Here is an 18,082-nt window from a genome sequence, read left to right on the forward strand (position 1 = left end):
GCAAGAAAACTGAATTGTAGCCGAGTAATTCCTATTCCTCAAACCTTCAGGAGGAAGGTTACCGCATTCCTTTAACGGCTGTAGCCAATGGCTTGCGCTTTCTCGTCTTAACATCTGTTTGGTTTTTCTTGTGACACAACACTCAAGAAACAATGCAAATGTTGTCGTTTTTCTGATTCAAACCAGTACAAGGAGAATTCCAGTGCTAACAAACCAGATTAACATGACAATGGTATTCTAATTCATTTACAACAAATTTATTCAGAACCAACGTCAAATTGTAACGTTAAGTTGCAAGTTACAACACTGCATAAACTGAATAAAAAGGCATTAAACAAACTTGTGCTAAAGACGATATAAAACAAGTTACCTTTTGCAAAGACTGTAAACTAGTTGCCAATCTATGACTAGTTTTGTGGTAGTTTACCGAGTAGACGAGAGGCCAGAGTGTTATTCCTGTTAATTTCTACCAAATTTGTTCCAAACCAAATGAAATTACGAACATGAATTGCCTCAACTGAATAAAAAGGCAAAAAAGGTACCTTTTACAAAGACTTTAATGTAACTACTTGGCCATCTATGCCTAGATTTGTTATAGTTTACTGTGGGTCTCAATGGGTTAATTGTTAGTTGTAAAGTGACCAAAAATTTTAGTCGTTTGGCGTAATAGATGGAAAATTTTAACTGTTGGTCGTTAACAAAAAGTTAATCGTAAAAAAATTCCTATCCAAAATTTGCATTTTAGAGATTGTCAAGATCGCTTGTTAGGACTTTTTGTGTCTTGTGTAGTGGCTGATGTACCCTATTTCAGGCTATTTTAATCCGGGAAAGGTCGTTGGAGACCTACAGACCTTTAAAATGTCTTTTTGCAACAACGAAAACTAATTTTGAACTTTCAGTAAATTAATCGACTTTCTTTTCAGATGTCTGTTAACCGTAACGGAGAGAAATTAACCGTTAGCCGTAGAGCAACCAAAGTATTAGCCGTCAACCGTAGATACCTCCACCCCATTGAGACCCTCTATTTTTTCAAATTTATTCCAAACCAAGTGAAATTACGAACATGAATTGCTACCGACTGAAAAGGAAAAAAATACCTAACGACTACAACAATTAGAAAATACAAAACGTTAACGTCCTTCAAAACGTTAACAAACTGCATCGGTAATCAAGAGCTAGACGTATAATGCTTGACACCAATGCCTAGCTAAGGCCTTTGATGGACTACAGAGTCGGCGAGAGACCTGCAGCAACGCACGCAGCCATGCACACTCCCTGGGCAGCATTACAAGCCAAGATAGCAGCTGGAACACCCACTCCTCCGGTGGAGACCCCTGCTACACCCCCAGCGGCAGCTACACAGGCCGTCCACACTGTATTACAGCCAGTCTGACAAATGGCATAGCCCAGCGGACCTGAATTGACAGTGGCGAAGAGGGCAAACAGAATGAAGGTCTTTTTAACAGCATCCATAGCTCTTCTTTTCTGAAACAAGACATTATGAAATGAGAAACAGTGATTAACTTAACGGTAACTGTACTGAAGTGAAGGTTTGTTGGTGGGTATGTTTTGCACTGATTACTAGCTTGATACACTGTTGCCCTCAAAATGTAGTATAACGATTTTCGGCACCACCCTCAAAAACACAGTATTTCCTAGAATTATGCCCGAATTCTAGTAGATACAACTATGAACCAAACTGAACATCATAGGGAAAAAGCGCTTACCCGGCCTTCTTGAACAGGTATTATAACAAAGCGAAATTTCTTATCTTAGGAGTGGACCTGAAAAAAAAAATGAATATATTAGTCTAAATCGACAGATAAAATAGTAGTTAATACTTCTACATGACTTTCGTACAGTTTAATTTTTCCTCGTTGCATGCGCTAAATTTTACAAAAATCCAGATTCCCTACGACAAATATAAGAATAAGTACAGTAGTGTGAAGCATTTGTTGGAATCAAAGGCCTTTCAAGTAATCATCTCAATAAAATCTTGTGAACAACTAGCGTCTTGTTTGGCAAAGTCTCACCTCAAACTTTAAAACACTGGAAAACTGGTTCGCTTTATAGTTTTAGAGGTAAATATGTGGTTTAAAGCCAGGCTGAAATAAAGATATCTAGCATTTTCTGAACGCCAACAGCAGCTGGGAAATTTGGGGAATATGATATTCCTTTCCCTACTGAAAGTTTCTGCAACGTAAAGTTTCAAGATTGGAGCACTTGCAGAATTATTAAAGTACACTGTTTTCGACTGTGTCGAAAGATTAAGGCAAGCTAGGAATTTATTAAAGCCAAGACAGGCAGCTCGTGTTCATTATTTGAGGGGGTAGTGATCTATTCCCTAAAGGTTTCTGCTAGCTTCTAAAAATTCAACTTAAGAATCCGAACAGGTCTTAGGATACACAAATATCCCCTTCAAATGCCCGTAAACGATCTAGGAACACAGCAAACGAATATTGTTTTCCTAAATATTCTTGTTGGGTGACTCCGATGCCTACGATAGATACAAGAATAAGAACAGTAGCAGCTGTTCGTTTAGACTAAGTATCTGCTCGGGGCGAGTCTCACTATAGCTCGATTCTGAGAAAATAATACGCAAAGCTCTTTTTTGGACCCGCTCAATCTTGTCACTGAGATTTCTTTCTAGTAATCGTCTCACTGAAATCTTATGAACAACTGGCGTTTCGTTTGGCGAAGGCTCGCCTAAAAATTTTGTAACACTGGAGTTTGCTTTGTTTTTGTAGATGCAAATATGTCGTTAAAAGCCAGGTGAAATAAGGACAGAACTAACAAACAGTATTAGCTCACAAATGCGCCTAAAGACTAGGAGATGAGAATAAACAGCCCTCGATCTCTGGGCGCCTGCCATTCTGGTCTTCATGTCCTTAGTTTTACATGATGACTCAGTCTGAACGATCATGCAACTTACCTCGAACAGAGGCAAACAAAAGCACGAACCCAGTATTTTACAGAAGAAGCCGAACTCTGATGTCGATCAAACGAACACAAGGATATTTTACTCTGCAGCGACGTGACACCCAAGAAACGTCCTTATCACTTTCTTTTTTTCTGGGAAACATTGACAAGTGCATGTTGCGATCATCTTGCCATGTGAAACCTCTAACAGTATATTTTATTGGGCCTCAGTGCATATCCACTGCATGTTTTTTGACTGATTTATTTACTGATGTAGTCTGGTGCCATACCGCGCCGTGAATTACTTAAAAAGTAATGAGCAGAAATTGAATTTTATGTGGTATTTAATTGGTAGCCGAGTGAACCTGGCTTTGGACGGGTGTGATATAGCTAATGTTAGGTTGGTTGTAAATAAGTCTTGCAGTCGCATTTCAACTCTTTGTAACTTAGGGAAGTGGTCAAAACTACTATACTCTCAGTAACAGGACCCACCAAACCACAAAATAGATGGTGGTCTCTGCCTCCATCCCTGGTGTCTTTATTGCATAGCCACCCCTCTATCCAGCAGTAAAAAAAGACAGTGAGATTCAACCTCACTTTTCTTGTTGTTTTCTAGAAATGCTGACTCTTACTAGCTGAATATTTCTGTATCAACTCAAATTTTACTGAAGCCAATAAAATTTTGTTTCTAGTGTTCACGAGACAGGTGGTGTCTTTGATAACCCAGCTACTCCAGACAAGGTGAATCCTAGCTCTTCGAATTAACTTGTTATGACCAGTTACCTTAACGATTTGTACCTGGGGCAATCCATAAAGCATGCGTGAATTAAGGTCTCTGTGGTAAGTGTAAGTGTTTTCTTATTCGCCCGATGTTATGAAGATAATAGAATGATGCAATACAAACTTAAGTTTGTGAGTGCTTATTATCAACTTTCCATCGAACCAAGAACCAAGGCTTCTAACAACTGTCGATCTCGTGACATTGGAATTACTGGGTCCGCAGTAATTGGCTTGCGCTGTTGCGGGTTCCCCGCCATATTGTGTTCTTATTGTATTCTTGATCATTATTGTAACGTATTATCCGTTGGCGAAGCTATAATAAAAATAAATTTCCCACAGTACTGAATAATTGTTGTCGGGTTCCTACAATAAGAAACTGTTTTTTCGTCGTTTAGAAGAACTTTGTCGTGTTCCATGCATAAGCAGGTATCCATTATGCAGTTTTGCATCGCTGTTTACTATATCGTCTTGTTGACTCGTCCATTCGTCAGGCTTGAAAGAAACAAATAACTGTGAACAGGCATCAGCATAGCAGTGAGCGTCTGGGAGAACTTGATTGATAATGTTAATTATTTTCGAAGATTAAATAATGTACAATAGGAGGACCGACACAAGACCTTGTGGAACGCCCCAGTCAAATACAAGACTTTCAGAGAGGGTACCAGAGATGGAAACACGTTGTCTTCTGGTAGTCAAATACGAGGTAAACCAATCTAATGGTACGCCAATAATTCCAAATGAAAATTGGAGCCTCAGTTCGCAGAACTGGTCCGCTGTTTTCGTCTGAGTCGAAAGATTAAGGCCAGCTACGGATTCTCGGAAAGCCGACACAGGCAGCTCGTGTTTATTATTTGGGTGGAAGGTGATTTGTTTCCTAAAGGTTTCTGCCAGCGACTTAGAATTCAACTGCTTAAGAAACTGAACACTGAGGTGTAGGTATACACAAATATCCTTAATAAACGATCTAGGAAAGAAGCAATCGATATTTTTTCCTAAATAATGTCTTTGGGTGCCTCTTATGCCGACGACAAATACAAGGATAGCAACAGTATCGGCCATCCTGCAAGGGCATCCATCGCTTCGTTTAGGTGAAGTATCTGTTCGGATCGAAGGCCTTTCAAGTAATCGTCTAACTAAAATCTTGCGAACAACTAGCGTCTTGTTTGGCGAAGTCTCACCTCAAACTTTTGTAACACTGCAAACTAGCTTGCTTTATTTTAGAGGCAAATATGTCGTTTAAGGCCAGGCGAATAAGCCGAGATATCAAGCATTTTCTGAAAGCCAACCGCAGCTGGGAAATTTGGAGAATGTAATATTCCTTTCCCTAAAGAGTTTCTGCAACGTAAAGTTTCAGGATTGGAGCACTCGCAGAATTAAAAACGCTGCTTTCGACTGTGTCTAAAGATCAAGGCCAGCTAGAGATTCTCGGAAAGCCAACACAGGCAGTTCGTGTTTATCATTTATTTTGGGGGATAGTGACATATTCCCTAAAGGTTTGTACTAGTAGCTTCTTAAAATTCACAAATATCCTTTTCAAATGCCCGTAAATGATCTAGGAAAATAGCAAACAAATATTCTTTTCCTAAATATTCTCATTGGGTGCCTCCGTTGCCTACGATAAATACAACAATAACAGTGGCAGCCATTCGTTTAGGCTTAGCATCGGTACGGGGCGAGCCTCACTATATTTCGATTCTGGAAAAAGAATACACAAAGCTCTTTTCTGGACCCCCTCAATCTTGTCAGTGAGCCGATAACTTTCCAAGTAATCGTCTCACTAAATTATCTTGCGAACAACTAGCTCTCTGTTTGGCGAAGTCTCGCCTAAAATTGTCAGTGTAGCTCTGGAGTTCGCTATGTTTTCGTAGAGACAATTATGTCGTTTAAAGCCAGGTAAAATAAGGACATCTAACATTTTCTGAAAGCCAACAGCAGCTCGAAAATTTGGAGAGTAACATATTCCGTTCCCTAAAAGTTTCTGGAACATCAATTTTGAACTGAAGAATCTGAACAGAACTAACGGACGGTGTTAGCTTACACAAATGCGCCTAACGACTAGGAAATGATCTGGGAACAGTATAAACAATATTGCCTTCACTGGGCGCCTGCGATTCTGGTCTTCATCTCCTTAGTTTTACATGAACTAATTGAATGAAGTTTGAAAGATCATGCAACTTACCTCGAGCAAAGGCAAACAAAAGCACGAACACAATATTTTACAGAAGAAGCTGAACTCAATATCGACCAAACGAGCAGAAGGATGTTTTGCTCTGCAGCGACGCCGCACCCAGGAAATATTGCCGAGAACTTGTTTACGGTTTGGTAGGGTACCCCTTGCATAGCAAATTAGTTACTAACCAATCAAAACACACATCAAGAGTTTCTGCATTTTAATAATAATAACAATAATAATTCCAAGAAAACTGCTTTCCATCAAGTAAACATACTTCTTCCCAAGTGTTCAGCATCGACAATATCGGGCTTAACATACGAGCAACTTTACGAAGCGCTCTGAGTCCAAAAATTAGGGCCAGCTACGGATTCTCGGAAAGCTGACACAGGCAGCTCGTGTTCATTATTCGGGGGATGGTGATTTGTTTCCTTAAGTTTTCTGCCAGCGACTTAGAATTCAACTGCTTAAGAAACTGAACACTGAGGTGTAGGGATACACAAATATCCTTACAAAACGATCTAGGAAAGTAGCAATCGATATTTTTTCCTAAATATTATCTTTGGGTGCCTCTTATGCCGACGACAAATAAAAGGATAGCAAAAGTAGCGGCCATCCTGCAAGGGCATCCATCGCTTCGTTTAGGTGAAGTATCTTTTCGGATCGAAGGCCTTTCAAGTAATCGTCTAACTAAAATCTTGTGAACAACTAGCGTCTTATGAAAGAAATGTGATGGTATATTTCCAGCCTGGTGAATGAATGAGAATGATGTTTATTCAAGAAAGTGACGCAGGCATACTCGGAAAAAAGAAATCCGAGTGCTCCTATCAGGAGTCGAACCTAAGACCTTCCGATTACTAGTTCGGATGCTCTACCACTGCTCTACCTAGTTTAATGGCCTTAGCTCCCACGAGTCTCCTGTAGCTCAGTGGTAGAGCATCCGAACTAGTAATCGGAAGGTCTTAGGTTCGACTCCTGATAGGAGCACTCGGATTTCTTTTTTCCGAGTATGCCTGCGTCACTTTCTTGAATAAACATCATTCTCATTCATTCACCAGGCTGGAAATATACCATCACATTTCTTTCATATACCACACGTTCGACATTCAAATCCTAGCAGTATGCAGGATGTTTGTCCCATGAACCTAGTTTAATAGCCTTAGCTCCCACGAGTCTCCTGTAGCTCAGTGGTAGAGCATCCGAACTAGTAATCGGAAGGTCTTAGGTTCGACTCCTGATAGGAGCACTCGGATTTCTTTTTTCCGAGTATGCCTGCGTCACTTTCTTGAATAAACATCATTCTCAACTAGCGTCTTGTTTGGCAAAGTCTCACCTCAAACTTTTGTAACTTTGGAAACTAGCTCGCTTTGTTTTAGAGGCAAATATGTCGTTTAAGGCCAGGCGAATAAGGATAGCTAGCACATTCTGAAAGCCAACAGCAGCTGGGAAATTTGAAGAATATGATACTCCTTTCCCTAAATAGTTTCTGCAATGTACAATTACAATTTATTCTAGCGCAAATTACTCTGACACCTCCTTTTTCCTGTGTTAACAACATTCCGCTACCAAAATTCTCAGGAGATGCTACTGAGCGAGGATGTAAACAATTTCCTTAGACAATTCAACTTGACGGCGGCTTTTCCCAAACTGAATACTGTAATTTTGCAAATGACTTACATGTTGCCATTATTGTTAACAGGGATCGCGAACGTATGATCGTGTTCAGCATCGACAATATCGGGCTTAACATACGAGCAACTTTACGAAGCGCTTAAGAAACAGTTCCACACAGAGTCGGATATTTGGCTATTATTAATAAAGACAATAACTCCTAAATAAGAAACAATCTGAAAATGAAAGCGTAGCGCAATTCGCAACGGAAATACGTAGACTCTGTCAGCGGCTAGATGTGCTTTGCCAGCAAAGCGGCTTTTTACACGGCTTTCACTGGGCGCCTGCAATTCTGGTCTTCATGTCCTTAATTTTACATGAATTAATCCAATGAAAGACTCTAATAATAATAATAATAATAATAATAATAATTAAAATTTATATAACGCAAATTACATCAACATGATTAAATACCCTCGCTGCAAGTGCATGTTGCGATCATCTTGCCATGTGAAAGCTCTAACATGGTATATTTTTATTGGCCTTCAGTGCATATCTATTGGATGTTTTTTGACTGATTTATTTACTGATGTAGTAAAGAACCAAGGCCTCTAACAACTTACAATCGTCGGGCTTGAAAGAAACAAATAACTGTGAACAGGCATCAGCATAGCAGTGAGCGTCTGGGAGAACTTGATTGATAATGTTAATTATTTTCGAAGATTAAATAATGTACAATAGGAGGACCGACACAAGACCTTGTGGAACTCCCCAGTCAAATGCAAGACTCTCAGAGAGGGTACCATAGATGGAAACACGTTGTCCTCTGGTAGTCAAATACGAGGGAAACCAATCTTATGATACGCCAATAATTCCAAATGAAAATTGGAGCCTCAGTTAGCAGAACTGGTACGCTGTTTTCCTCTGAGTCCAAAAATTAGGGCCAGCTACGGATTCTCGGAAAGCTGACACAGGCAGCTCGTGTTCATTATTCGGGGGATGGTGATTTGTTTCCTTAAGTTTTCTGCCAGCGACTTAGAATTCAACTGCTTAAGAAACTGAACACTGAGGTGTAGGGATACACAAATATCCTTACAAAACGATCTAGGAAAGTAGCAATCGATATTTTTTCCTAAATATTATCTTTGGGTGCCTCTTATGCCGACGACAAATAAAAGGATAGCAAAAGTAGCGGCCATCCTGCAAGGGCATCCATCGCTCCGTTTAGTCGGGTGAAGTATCTTTTCGGATCGAAGGCCTTTCAAGTAATCGTCTCACTAAAATCTTGTGAACAACTAGCGTCTTGTTTGGCAAAGTCTCACCTCAAACTTTTGTAACTTTGGAAACTAGCTCGCTTTGTTTTAGAGGCAAATATGTCGTTTAAGGCCAGGCGAATAAGGATATCAAGCATTTTCTGAAAGCCAACAGCAGCTGAGAAATTTGGAGAATATGATACTCCTTTCCCTAAAGAGTTTCTGCAACGTAACGTTTCAGGATTGGAGCACTCGCAGAATTAAAAACGCTGCTTTCGACTGTGTCTAAAGATCAAGGCCAGCTAGAGATTCTCGGAAAGCCAACACAGGCAGTTCGTGTTTATCATTTATTTTGGGGGATAGTGATCTATTCTCTAAAGGTTTGTACTAGTAGCTTCTTAAAATTCACAAATATCCTTTTCAAATGCCCGTAAATGATCTAGGAAAATAACAAACAAATATTCTTTTCCTAAATATTCTCGTTGGGTGCCTCCGGTGCCTACGATAAATACAACAACAACAGTAGCAGCCATTCGTTTAGGCTTAGCATCTGTACGGGGCAAGCCTCACTATAGCTCGATTCTGGAAAAAGAATACGCAAAGCTCTTTTCTGGATCCCCTCAATCTTGTCAGTGAGCCGATAACTTTCCAAGTAATCGTCTCACTAAATTATTTTGCGAACAACTAGCGTTCTGTTTGGCGAAGTCTCGCCTAAAATTGTCAGTGTAGCTCTGCAGTTCGCTATGTTTTCGTAGAGACAATTATGTCGTTTAAAGCCAGGTGAGATAAGGACATCTAGCATTTTCTGAAAGCCAACAGAAACTCGGAAATTTGGAGAGTAAGATATTCCGTTCCCTAAAAGTTTCTGGAACATCAATTTTGAACTGAAGAATCTGAACAGAGCTAACAGACGGTGTTAGCTTACACAAATGCGCCTAAAGACTAGGAAACAATCTGGGAACAGTATAAACAATATTGCCTTCACTGGGCGCCTGCGATTCTGGTCTTCATGTTCTTAGTTTTACATGAACTAATTGAATGAAGTTTGAAAGATCATGCAACTTACCTCGAGCAGAGGCAAACAAAAGCACGAACACAATATTTTACAGAGGAAGCTGAACTCAATATCGATCAAACGAGCAGAAGGATGTTTTGCTCTGCAGCGACGCCGCACCCAGGAAATATTGCCGAGAACTTGTTTACGGTTTGGTAGGGTACCCCTTGCATAGCAAATTAGTTACTAACCAATCAAAACACACATCAAGAGTTTCTGCATTTTAATAATAATAACAATAATAATAATTCCAAGAAAACTGCTTTCCATCAAGTAAACATACTTCTTCCCAAGTGGCCCCCAAGGAAACTGGTAGCTTTGCGGTGCCCTGGGATGTACAATAATAATAATTACAATTTATTCTAGCGCAAATTGCTTTGCCACCTCCATTTTCCTGTGTTAACAACATTCCGCTACCAAAATTCTCAGGAGATGCTACTGAGCGAGGATGTAAACAATTTCCTTAGACAATTCAACTTGACGGCGGCTTTTCCCAAACTGAATACTGTAATTTTGCAAATGACTTACATGTTGCCATTATTGTTAACATGGATCGCGAACGTATGATCGTGTTCAGCATCGACAATATCGGGCTTAACATACGACCAACTTTACGAAGCGCTTAAGAAACAGTTCCACACAGAGTCGGATATTTGGCTATTATTAATACAGACAATAACTCCTAAATAAGAAACAATCTGAAAATGAAAGCGTAGCGCAATTCGCAACGGAAACACGTAAACTCTGTCAGCGGCTAGATGTGCCATGCCAGCAAAGCAGCTTTTTACACGGCCTTCACTAGGCGCCTGCGATTCTGGTCTTCATGTCCTTAATTTTACATGAATTAATCCAATAAAAGAGTTTAATAATAATAATCATAATAATTAAAAGTTATATTGCCCAAATTACATGAACATGATTAAATACCCTCGCAGCAAGTGCATGTTGCGATAATCTTGCGATGTGAAACCTTTAACACAGTATATTTTTATTGGCCTTCAGTGCATATCTATTGGATGTTTTTTGACTGATTTATTTACTGATGTAGTAAAGAACCAAGGCTTCTAACAACTGTCGATCTCGTCACATCGGAATTTCCCACAGTAATCAAAGAAATCAAGATTAACTTTGAATAATCATGGTTGTTGGGAAGTTTTACAATAAGAAACTCTGTTTTTTCGTCGTTAAGAAGAAGTTTGTCGTGTTCCATGCATAAGCGGATGTCCATTATACAATTTTGCATGGTGGTATAATATAGCGTCCTGTTCACTCGTCCAATCGTCAGGCTTAAAAGAAACAAATAACTGTGAACAGGCATCAACATAGCAGTGAGCGTCTGGGAGAACTTGATTGATAATGTTAAATATTTTCGAAGAGTAAATAATGTGCAATAGGGGGACCGAGACAAGACATTGTGGAACGCCCCTTGTCAAATGCAAGACCCTCAGAGAGGGTACCAGAGATGGAAACACGTTGTCTTCTGGTAGTCAAATACGAGGTAAACCAATCTAATGGTACACCAGTAATTCCAAATGAAGATTGGAGCCTCAGCTCGCAGAACTGGTATGCTGTTTTCGTCTGAGTCGAAAGATTAAGGCCAGCTACGGATTCTCGGAAAGCTGACACAGGCAGCCCTGTTCATTATTTGGGGGGATTGTGATTTGTTTCCTAAAGGTTTCTGCCAGCGACTTAGAATTCAACTGCTTAAGAAACTGAACACTGAGGTGTAGGGATACACAAATATCCTTTCAAAACGATCTAGGAAAGTAGCAATCGTATTTTTTCCTAAATATTGTCTTTGGGTACCTCTTATGCCTACGACAAATACAAGGATAGCAACAGTAGCAGCCATCCTGCAAGGGCATCCATCGCTTCGTTTAGTTGAAGTATCTGTTCGGATCGAAGGCCTTTCAAGTAATCGTCTCACTAAAATCTTGTGAACAACTAGCGTCTTGTTTGGCGAAGTCTCACCTCAAACTTTTGTAACACTGCAAACTAGCTCGCTTTGTTTTAGAGGCAAATATGTCGTTTAAGGCCAGGCGAATAAGGATATCTAGCACTTTCTGAAAGCCAACAGCAGCTGGGAAATTTGGAGAATATGATACTCCTTTCCCTAAATAGTTTCTGCAACGTAAAGTTTCAGGATTGGAGCACTCGCAGAATTAAAAACGCTGCTTTCGACTGTGTCTAAAGATCAAGGCCAGCTAGAGATTCTCGGAAAGCCAACACAGGCAGTTCGTGTTTATCATTTATTTTGGGGGATAGTGACATATTCCCTAAAGGTTTGTACTAGTAGCTTCTTAAAATTCACAAATATCCTTTTCAAATGCCCATAAATGATCTAGGAAAATAGCAAACAAATATTCTTTTCCTAAATATTCTCGTTGGGTGCCTCCGGTGCCTACGATAAATACAACAACAACAGTAGCAGCTATTCGTTTAGGCTTAGCATCTGTACGGGGCAAGCCTCACTATAGCTCGATTCTGGGAAAAGAATACGCAAAGCTCTTTTCTGGATCCCCTCAATCTTGTCAGTGAGCCGATAACTTTCCAAGTAATCGTCTCACTAAATTATCTTGCGAACAACTAGCGCTCTGTTTGGCGAAGTGTCGCCTAAATTTTTCAGTGTAACACTGGAGTTCGCTATGTTTTCGTAGAGACAATTATGTCGTTTAAAGCCAGGTGAAATCAGGACATCTAGCATTTTCTGAAAGCCAACAGCAGCTCGGAAATTTGGAGACTTAGATATTCCGTTCCCTAAACGTTTCTGCAACATAAATTTTGAACTGAAGAATCTGAACAGAACTAACGGACGGTGTTAGCTTACACAAATGCGCCTAAAGACTAGGAAATGATCTGGGAACAGCATAAACAATATTGCCTTCACTGGGCGCCTGCGATTCTGGTCCTCATGTCCTTAGTTTTACATGAACTAATTGAATGAAGTTTGAAAGATCATGCAACTTACCTCCAACAGAGGCAAACAAAAGCACGAACACAATATTTTACAGAAGAAACTGAACTCAATATCGATCAAACGAACACAAGGATATTTTGCTCTGCAGAGACGCCGCACCCAAGAAATATTGCCGAGAACTTGTTTATGGTTTGGTAGGGTACCCCTTGCATAGCAAATTAGTTACTAACCAATCAAAACACACATCAAGAGTTTCTGCATTTTAATAATAACAACAATAATAATTCCAAGAAAACTGCTTTCCATCAAGTAAACATACTTCTTCCCAAGTGGCCCCCAAGGAAACTAGTAGCTTCGCGGTGCCCTGGGATGTACAATTCAGTAGGAAGGAAAACTATAATAATAACTTCAATTTATTATAGCGCAAATTACTCTGTTTCCTCCTTTTTCCTGTGTTAACATTCTGATACCAAAATTCTCAGGAGATGCTACTGAGCGAGGATGTAAACAGTTTCCTTAGACAATTCAACTTGACGGCGGCTTTTTACAAACTGAATACTGTAATTTTCAAATGACTTACATGTTGCCATTATTGTTAACAGAGATAGCGAACGTATGATCGTGTTCAGCATCGACAATACCCGGACAATATATATCGGGCTTAACATACGACCAACTTTGTGAAGCGCTTAAGAAACCTTTTCCACACAGAGTCGGATACTTGGCTATTATTAATAAAGACAATAACTCCTAAATAAGAAACAATCTGAAAATGAAAGCGTAGCACAATTGGCAACGGAAATACGTAGGCTCTGTCAGCGGCTAGATGTGCCATGCCAGCAAAGCGGCTTTTTACACGGCCTTCACTGGGCGCCTGCAATTCTGGTCTTCATGTCCTTAATTTTACATGGATTAATCCAAAGAAAGGGTTTAATAATAATAATAATAATAATTAAAAGTTATATAGCCCAAATTACATGAATATGATTAAATACCCTCGCTGCAAGTGCATGTTGCGATCATCTTGCCATGTGAAACTTCTAACAGTATATTTTTATTGGGCTTCAGTGCATATCTATTGGATGTTTTTTGACTGATTTATTTACTGATGTAGTAAAGAACCAAGGCTTCTAGCAACTGTCGATCTCGTGACATCGGAATTTCCCACAGTAATCAAAGAAATCATGATTAACTTTGAATAATCATGGTTGTCGGGCAGTTTTAGAATAAGAAACCCTGTTTTTTCGTCGTTAAGAAGAAGTTTGTCGTGTTTCATGCATAAGCGGATGTTCATTCTGCAATTTTGCATGTCGGTTTAGTATAGCGTTTTGTTGACTCGTCCATTCGTCAGGCTTGAAAGAAACAATGACTGTGAATCATCAGTATACCAGTGAGCGTCTGGAAGAACTTGATTGATAATGTTAAATATTTTCGAAAAGTAAATACTGTACAATAGGGGGACTGAGACAAGACCTTGTGGTTTTCCCCAGTCAAATGCAAGACTCTCAGAGAGGGTGCCAGAAATGGAAACACGTTGTCTTCTGGTAGTCAAATACGAGGTAAACCAATCTAATGGTACACCAGTTTTTGCAAATGAAGATTGGCCCCTCAGTTTGCAGAAGTACGCTGTTTTCGTCTGAGTCGAAAGATAAAGGCCAGCTAGAATTCTCGGAAAGCCGACACAAGCAGCTCTTGTTCATTATTTGGGGGGATAATGATCTGTTTCCTAAAGGTTTCTGCCAGCGACTTCAAATTCAACTTAACAAACTGAAAACACTGAGGTGTTAGGGTACACAAATATCCCTTTTAAATGCCCGTAAACGATCTAGGAAAGTAGCAAGCGATAATTTTTTTCCTAAATATGGTCTTTGGGTGCCTCACTGGGCACCTTCGATTCTTGTCTTCATGTCCTTAGTTTTACATGAATTAATCCAATGAAGTCTGAACGATCATGCAACTTACCTCGAACAGAGGCAAACAAAAGCACAAACCCAGTGTTTTACAGAAGAAGCCGAATTCGATATCGATCAAACGAACACAAGGATATTTTGCTCTACAGCGACGTCGCACCCAACAAACTTCCTTATCACTTTCTCTTTTTTCTGGGAAATCTTGCCGGGTACTCCTTGCATAGCAAATTAGTTTATAACCAATCAAAACACACATCAAAAGTTTCCGTATCTTAATAATAATAATTAACAATTATTCATCAAAGTGGAGGTGAATAGTGATGAATATTTACCCAGCCGTGAAGCGGCGAGGTAAATATTCAACACTTTCCCGACACTGAGGTGAACAATTGTTTTAGTATATACCACAAAAGCTGAATAACTACTTAACCGAAAAGTTATTTTACTTCTGACAATATACCGACAAATGGTATGAAATTTCAAAATCTCGCGCACCACGAGGTAAGCGATTTCTTATTTTAGAAAGTTCCGTCTCGCTTTCTTGCAGACAAATAAAACTTTTGGAGACACTAGAAAAGTACTTGGCTAATCACCTCCGAGCTAGCCAATCAGCGCGCGCGAAAAGTACTATTCACTCGTGTGGTATATAATAATAATAATAATAATAATAATAATAATAATAATAACAACAACAACAACAGCAACATGAATAAGAAGAGAAGAAGAAGAAAAGTGCTTTCCATCAAGTAGATCAACTTCTTCCCCAGTGGCTCCCAAGGAAACTGGTAGCTTTACGGTGCGCTTGGATGCACCTGATTCAATAGTAAGGAAAACGATTAATAACAATTAATATTTACACAGCGCAAATTACATGAACATGATCAAATGCGCTTTAAAAAGAGAATGCCCTCGCTGCAACTCCATGTCGCGATCATCTTGCCATGTGAAACCTCTAACATAGTATATTTTTATTGGGCCTCAGTGCATCTCTATTGGATGTTTTTATACTGATTAATCTACCGATGTAGTCTGGTGCCATGCCGTGAATTACTTGGTACAGTCTCTTGCTTGGTATTGGACGGCTAAACTAAGGTTGCTTGTAAATGAGTCCTACATGTAAGTCTTTCCGGTTTTGATGGTTGTGTATTCGTTTTTCAGTTTGATCGAATTTTTTTTCCGTTTTGGGTTATTTTTGTGCGGTTTTTCGGTTTCTAATAGCCGAACCTCATAGTGATAAGGAAAAACCTCATTTGCATTTACTTTCAACACACTTTGAGTAACACTTTCTTGGCTTCGACAAGCAAAATTTCACAAAAATAGCCGGACCCCAATGAAGATAAGGATTCTGTGGAGGTTCAGGTTGAACAGCCAACAGAAGATGTGTAAAAACAGCAACAACAACAAAGTTTTGACTTGTTTATAGCGAAGTTCGCGGTGCAATCCAACCGACGGAGACTATACCATTTTGTTTTTGTTTTTTGTTTGTTTTCTTTTTTTTGTTTGTTTGTTTGTTTGTTTCGTAAACGTCCAAGTAATTATTTGGACACGGACATCTATTAAAAGATCTAGAACCAACAAATTTTGGAAAGTGTTCGTAGCTGTTTAGATTACTAACGAACGTTTCCGAACATACAAATTTGCTTGGGCGTTTCTTCACTTATGTGAAAGGTTCCCTATCGTATCGAAGCTTGGGTGTCAATTTATGCCCCAAAAAAGTGACAAAGAAGTAATATCTTGGTAATATATAAAATATATTTTGTGATGTTATTGTGACACATCCAAAGCTAACGCAAAGTAGAATTTTAAACCAGGGTAAGTTTTGCCGTCAATAGTTCTAATTTATCGCAAAGATGTTCATGTAAGTTTGAAACATTAGTTTTTGTATTCACTTGGATCGTCCTCAAAGCCATATTTTCGCTAGGAAGGGGTCTGTACGTAAGTTAGGTTTCGCTATTGTTGCAATTCAGTGCTAATATTTACTGTGGGGGTAGGAGAGAGGCCAAATATGCAAATTTCTCTTCAATGCACCGATTCTCACGCTCGCCACACAAGGTCTGTCTTGAGGAAAATTTTGTTACGTTACAATATACTCGCCTCCTATTCTACGCCGGCAGATCACGTGCTTTGGGTTCGTGACGAACCTGTGACTGCGTGACAACCCGAGCCTGATTTACCTTTTCCCTCGTTATGAAATTCGTTAGATGTTAGGTGATGGGGAAATTTGACATGGCCTTTCTCACAGGATGAATTCCATTTCTTAAAAGTTCCGGCAAGGGCAGTCGATAATATCGATAAACGGTAACAAATCGATAGCTGTCGATAAAATTAGCTCCCATTTTCGGAAATCGATGAAAATAGCGAAAGGATCCGTTGTGGGTAATCCATGGTTATTGATTTTCCTGTCAAAATATTACGTGTTTTAATAACGACAACATCCTTAAGCAGTTCTGGCAATTTTCTGTTTCTGGATATTTTCAAGTCCCAAGGAAATAAGAATTAATGCCAGACTGATGGTGCAATGAAACAGTTTAGACATTCATTTTCATAACACGTTGTCCTGATCAAACAAATCAGCCTAAGCATTTGAATTCTTTCAGTAACTGGGAGTTTTATGCATGGTTCAATTCTTGCTGTCATTACTCCCCCTCCCCTTCAACTCTTGGGACAAAGTCGGCCCTTTCTGATACCAGCTTTTATCGATTGCCCACACCGGGCGAAACTGAAGCCAGCAACCAACGCATTTGAAAGTATTTGTTTAATAATTACAAGCTTGTTCCTGTAAAAAGTACTCAGAGGAATACATATGTTGTACATACTCTGTGAAAAATGTCAATGATTTTGTTCATTTTTAAAAATGCGAAAACGCTTAATGAATTTGTAGGTTTGTAAGCAAATGCCAAACAGAGTAACATTTCTATATCACTAAACAGTCTTAGTTGGGAGTACAATTTATGATTAAAACATAAATAAAGTAGGCAGATATTTTAATGTAAGACGATATACTGTAATAAACTGATATGTAAAAAGCTGTTGACTCACTTAAGTTAAAAATAAAAGTAGGACAAAAAATATGGTGAGTTTGATTCAGTTGTACTTTTTCCAGAGAGGGAAATTAGTTAACCTACGAGTTATGTGTCGTGTCCGTCTGTTAAACATCTCCGAACGAGTCGATGGCGATCCATGGCGAAAGACAATCCTGTGTGTAAAAAGGCATGAAAGTGGCGCGATGGAGGCATTTCGCAAATTGGCCTGACAAAATAAAAAGCCAGAAATGTTCAGGCAAATCAGGGGCGGTAAAATCTAAACCGCTCTGGAACTGCCACTGATAAGGTAGATCCCCAGTTTCAGTTTTACACCCTTCTTATCTCTTCGTCTCGCTCCGTACGTCTGACCCTGGGCCGGTCTCCAAGCATGAAAATGCGCATGAACAACACCTTGAGGACGAGTTTGCAGTATATGGAGAATAAG

At 39.4% G+C, this 18,082-nt stretch overlaps 1 protein-coding gene and 1 long non-coding RNA gene across 4 annotated transcripts in view; one reads left to right on the forward strand and one right to left on the reverse strand.

The window, feature by feature from the left end:
* LOC146476560 (uncharacterized) overlaps nt 1-2,983 on the reverse strand; it is a 116,667-nt gene extending 113,684 nt beyond the window's left edge. Inside the window, exons 1-3 of one of the 2 annotated variants that reach the window (XR_014865605.1) lie at nt 2,933-2,983; nt 1,728-1,784; nt 1,080-1,485 (exon numbers count right to left, since the gene is read on the reverse strand). This is a non-coding gene — a long non-coding RNA (uncharacterized LOC146476560). The remainder of the gene's footprint in view (nt 1-1,079; nt 1,486-1,727; nt 1,785-2,932) is intronic. The other variant, XR_014865606.1, reaches the window with a different exon arrangement.
* The window catches only part of LOC146476570 (inositol polyphosphate 5-phosphatase K-like), a 40,551-nt gene that overhangs the window by 13,268 nt on the left and 9,201 nt on the right, over nt 1-18,082 (forward strand). For both annotated transcript variants that reach the window (XR_014865601.1, XR_014865602.1), the window contains exon 14: nt 16,536-16,765. The gene's annotated coding sequence lies outside the window, so the exon portion shown is untranslated. The remainder of the gene's footprint in view (nt 1-16,535; nt 16,766-18,082) is intronic.

The sequence above is a fragment of the Pavona decussata genome, unplaced genomic scaffold (assembly GCF_977016875.1).
Source record: "Pavona decussata unplaced genomic scaffold, jaPavDecu1.1 SCAFFOLD_76, whole genome shotgun sequence".
Classification (NCBI taxonomy): domain Eukaryota; kingdom Metazoa; phylum Cnidaria; class Anthozoa; order Scleractinia; family Agariciidae; genus Pavona; species Pavona decussata.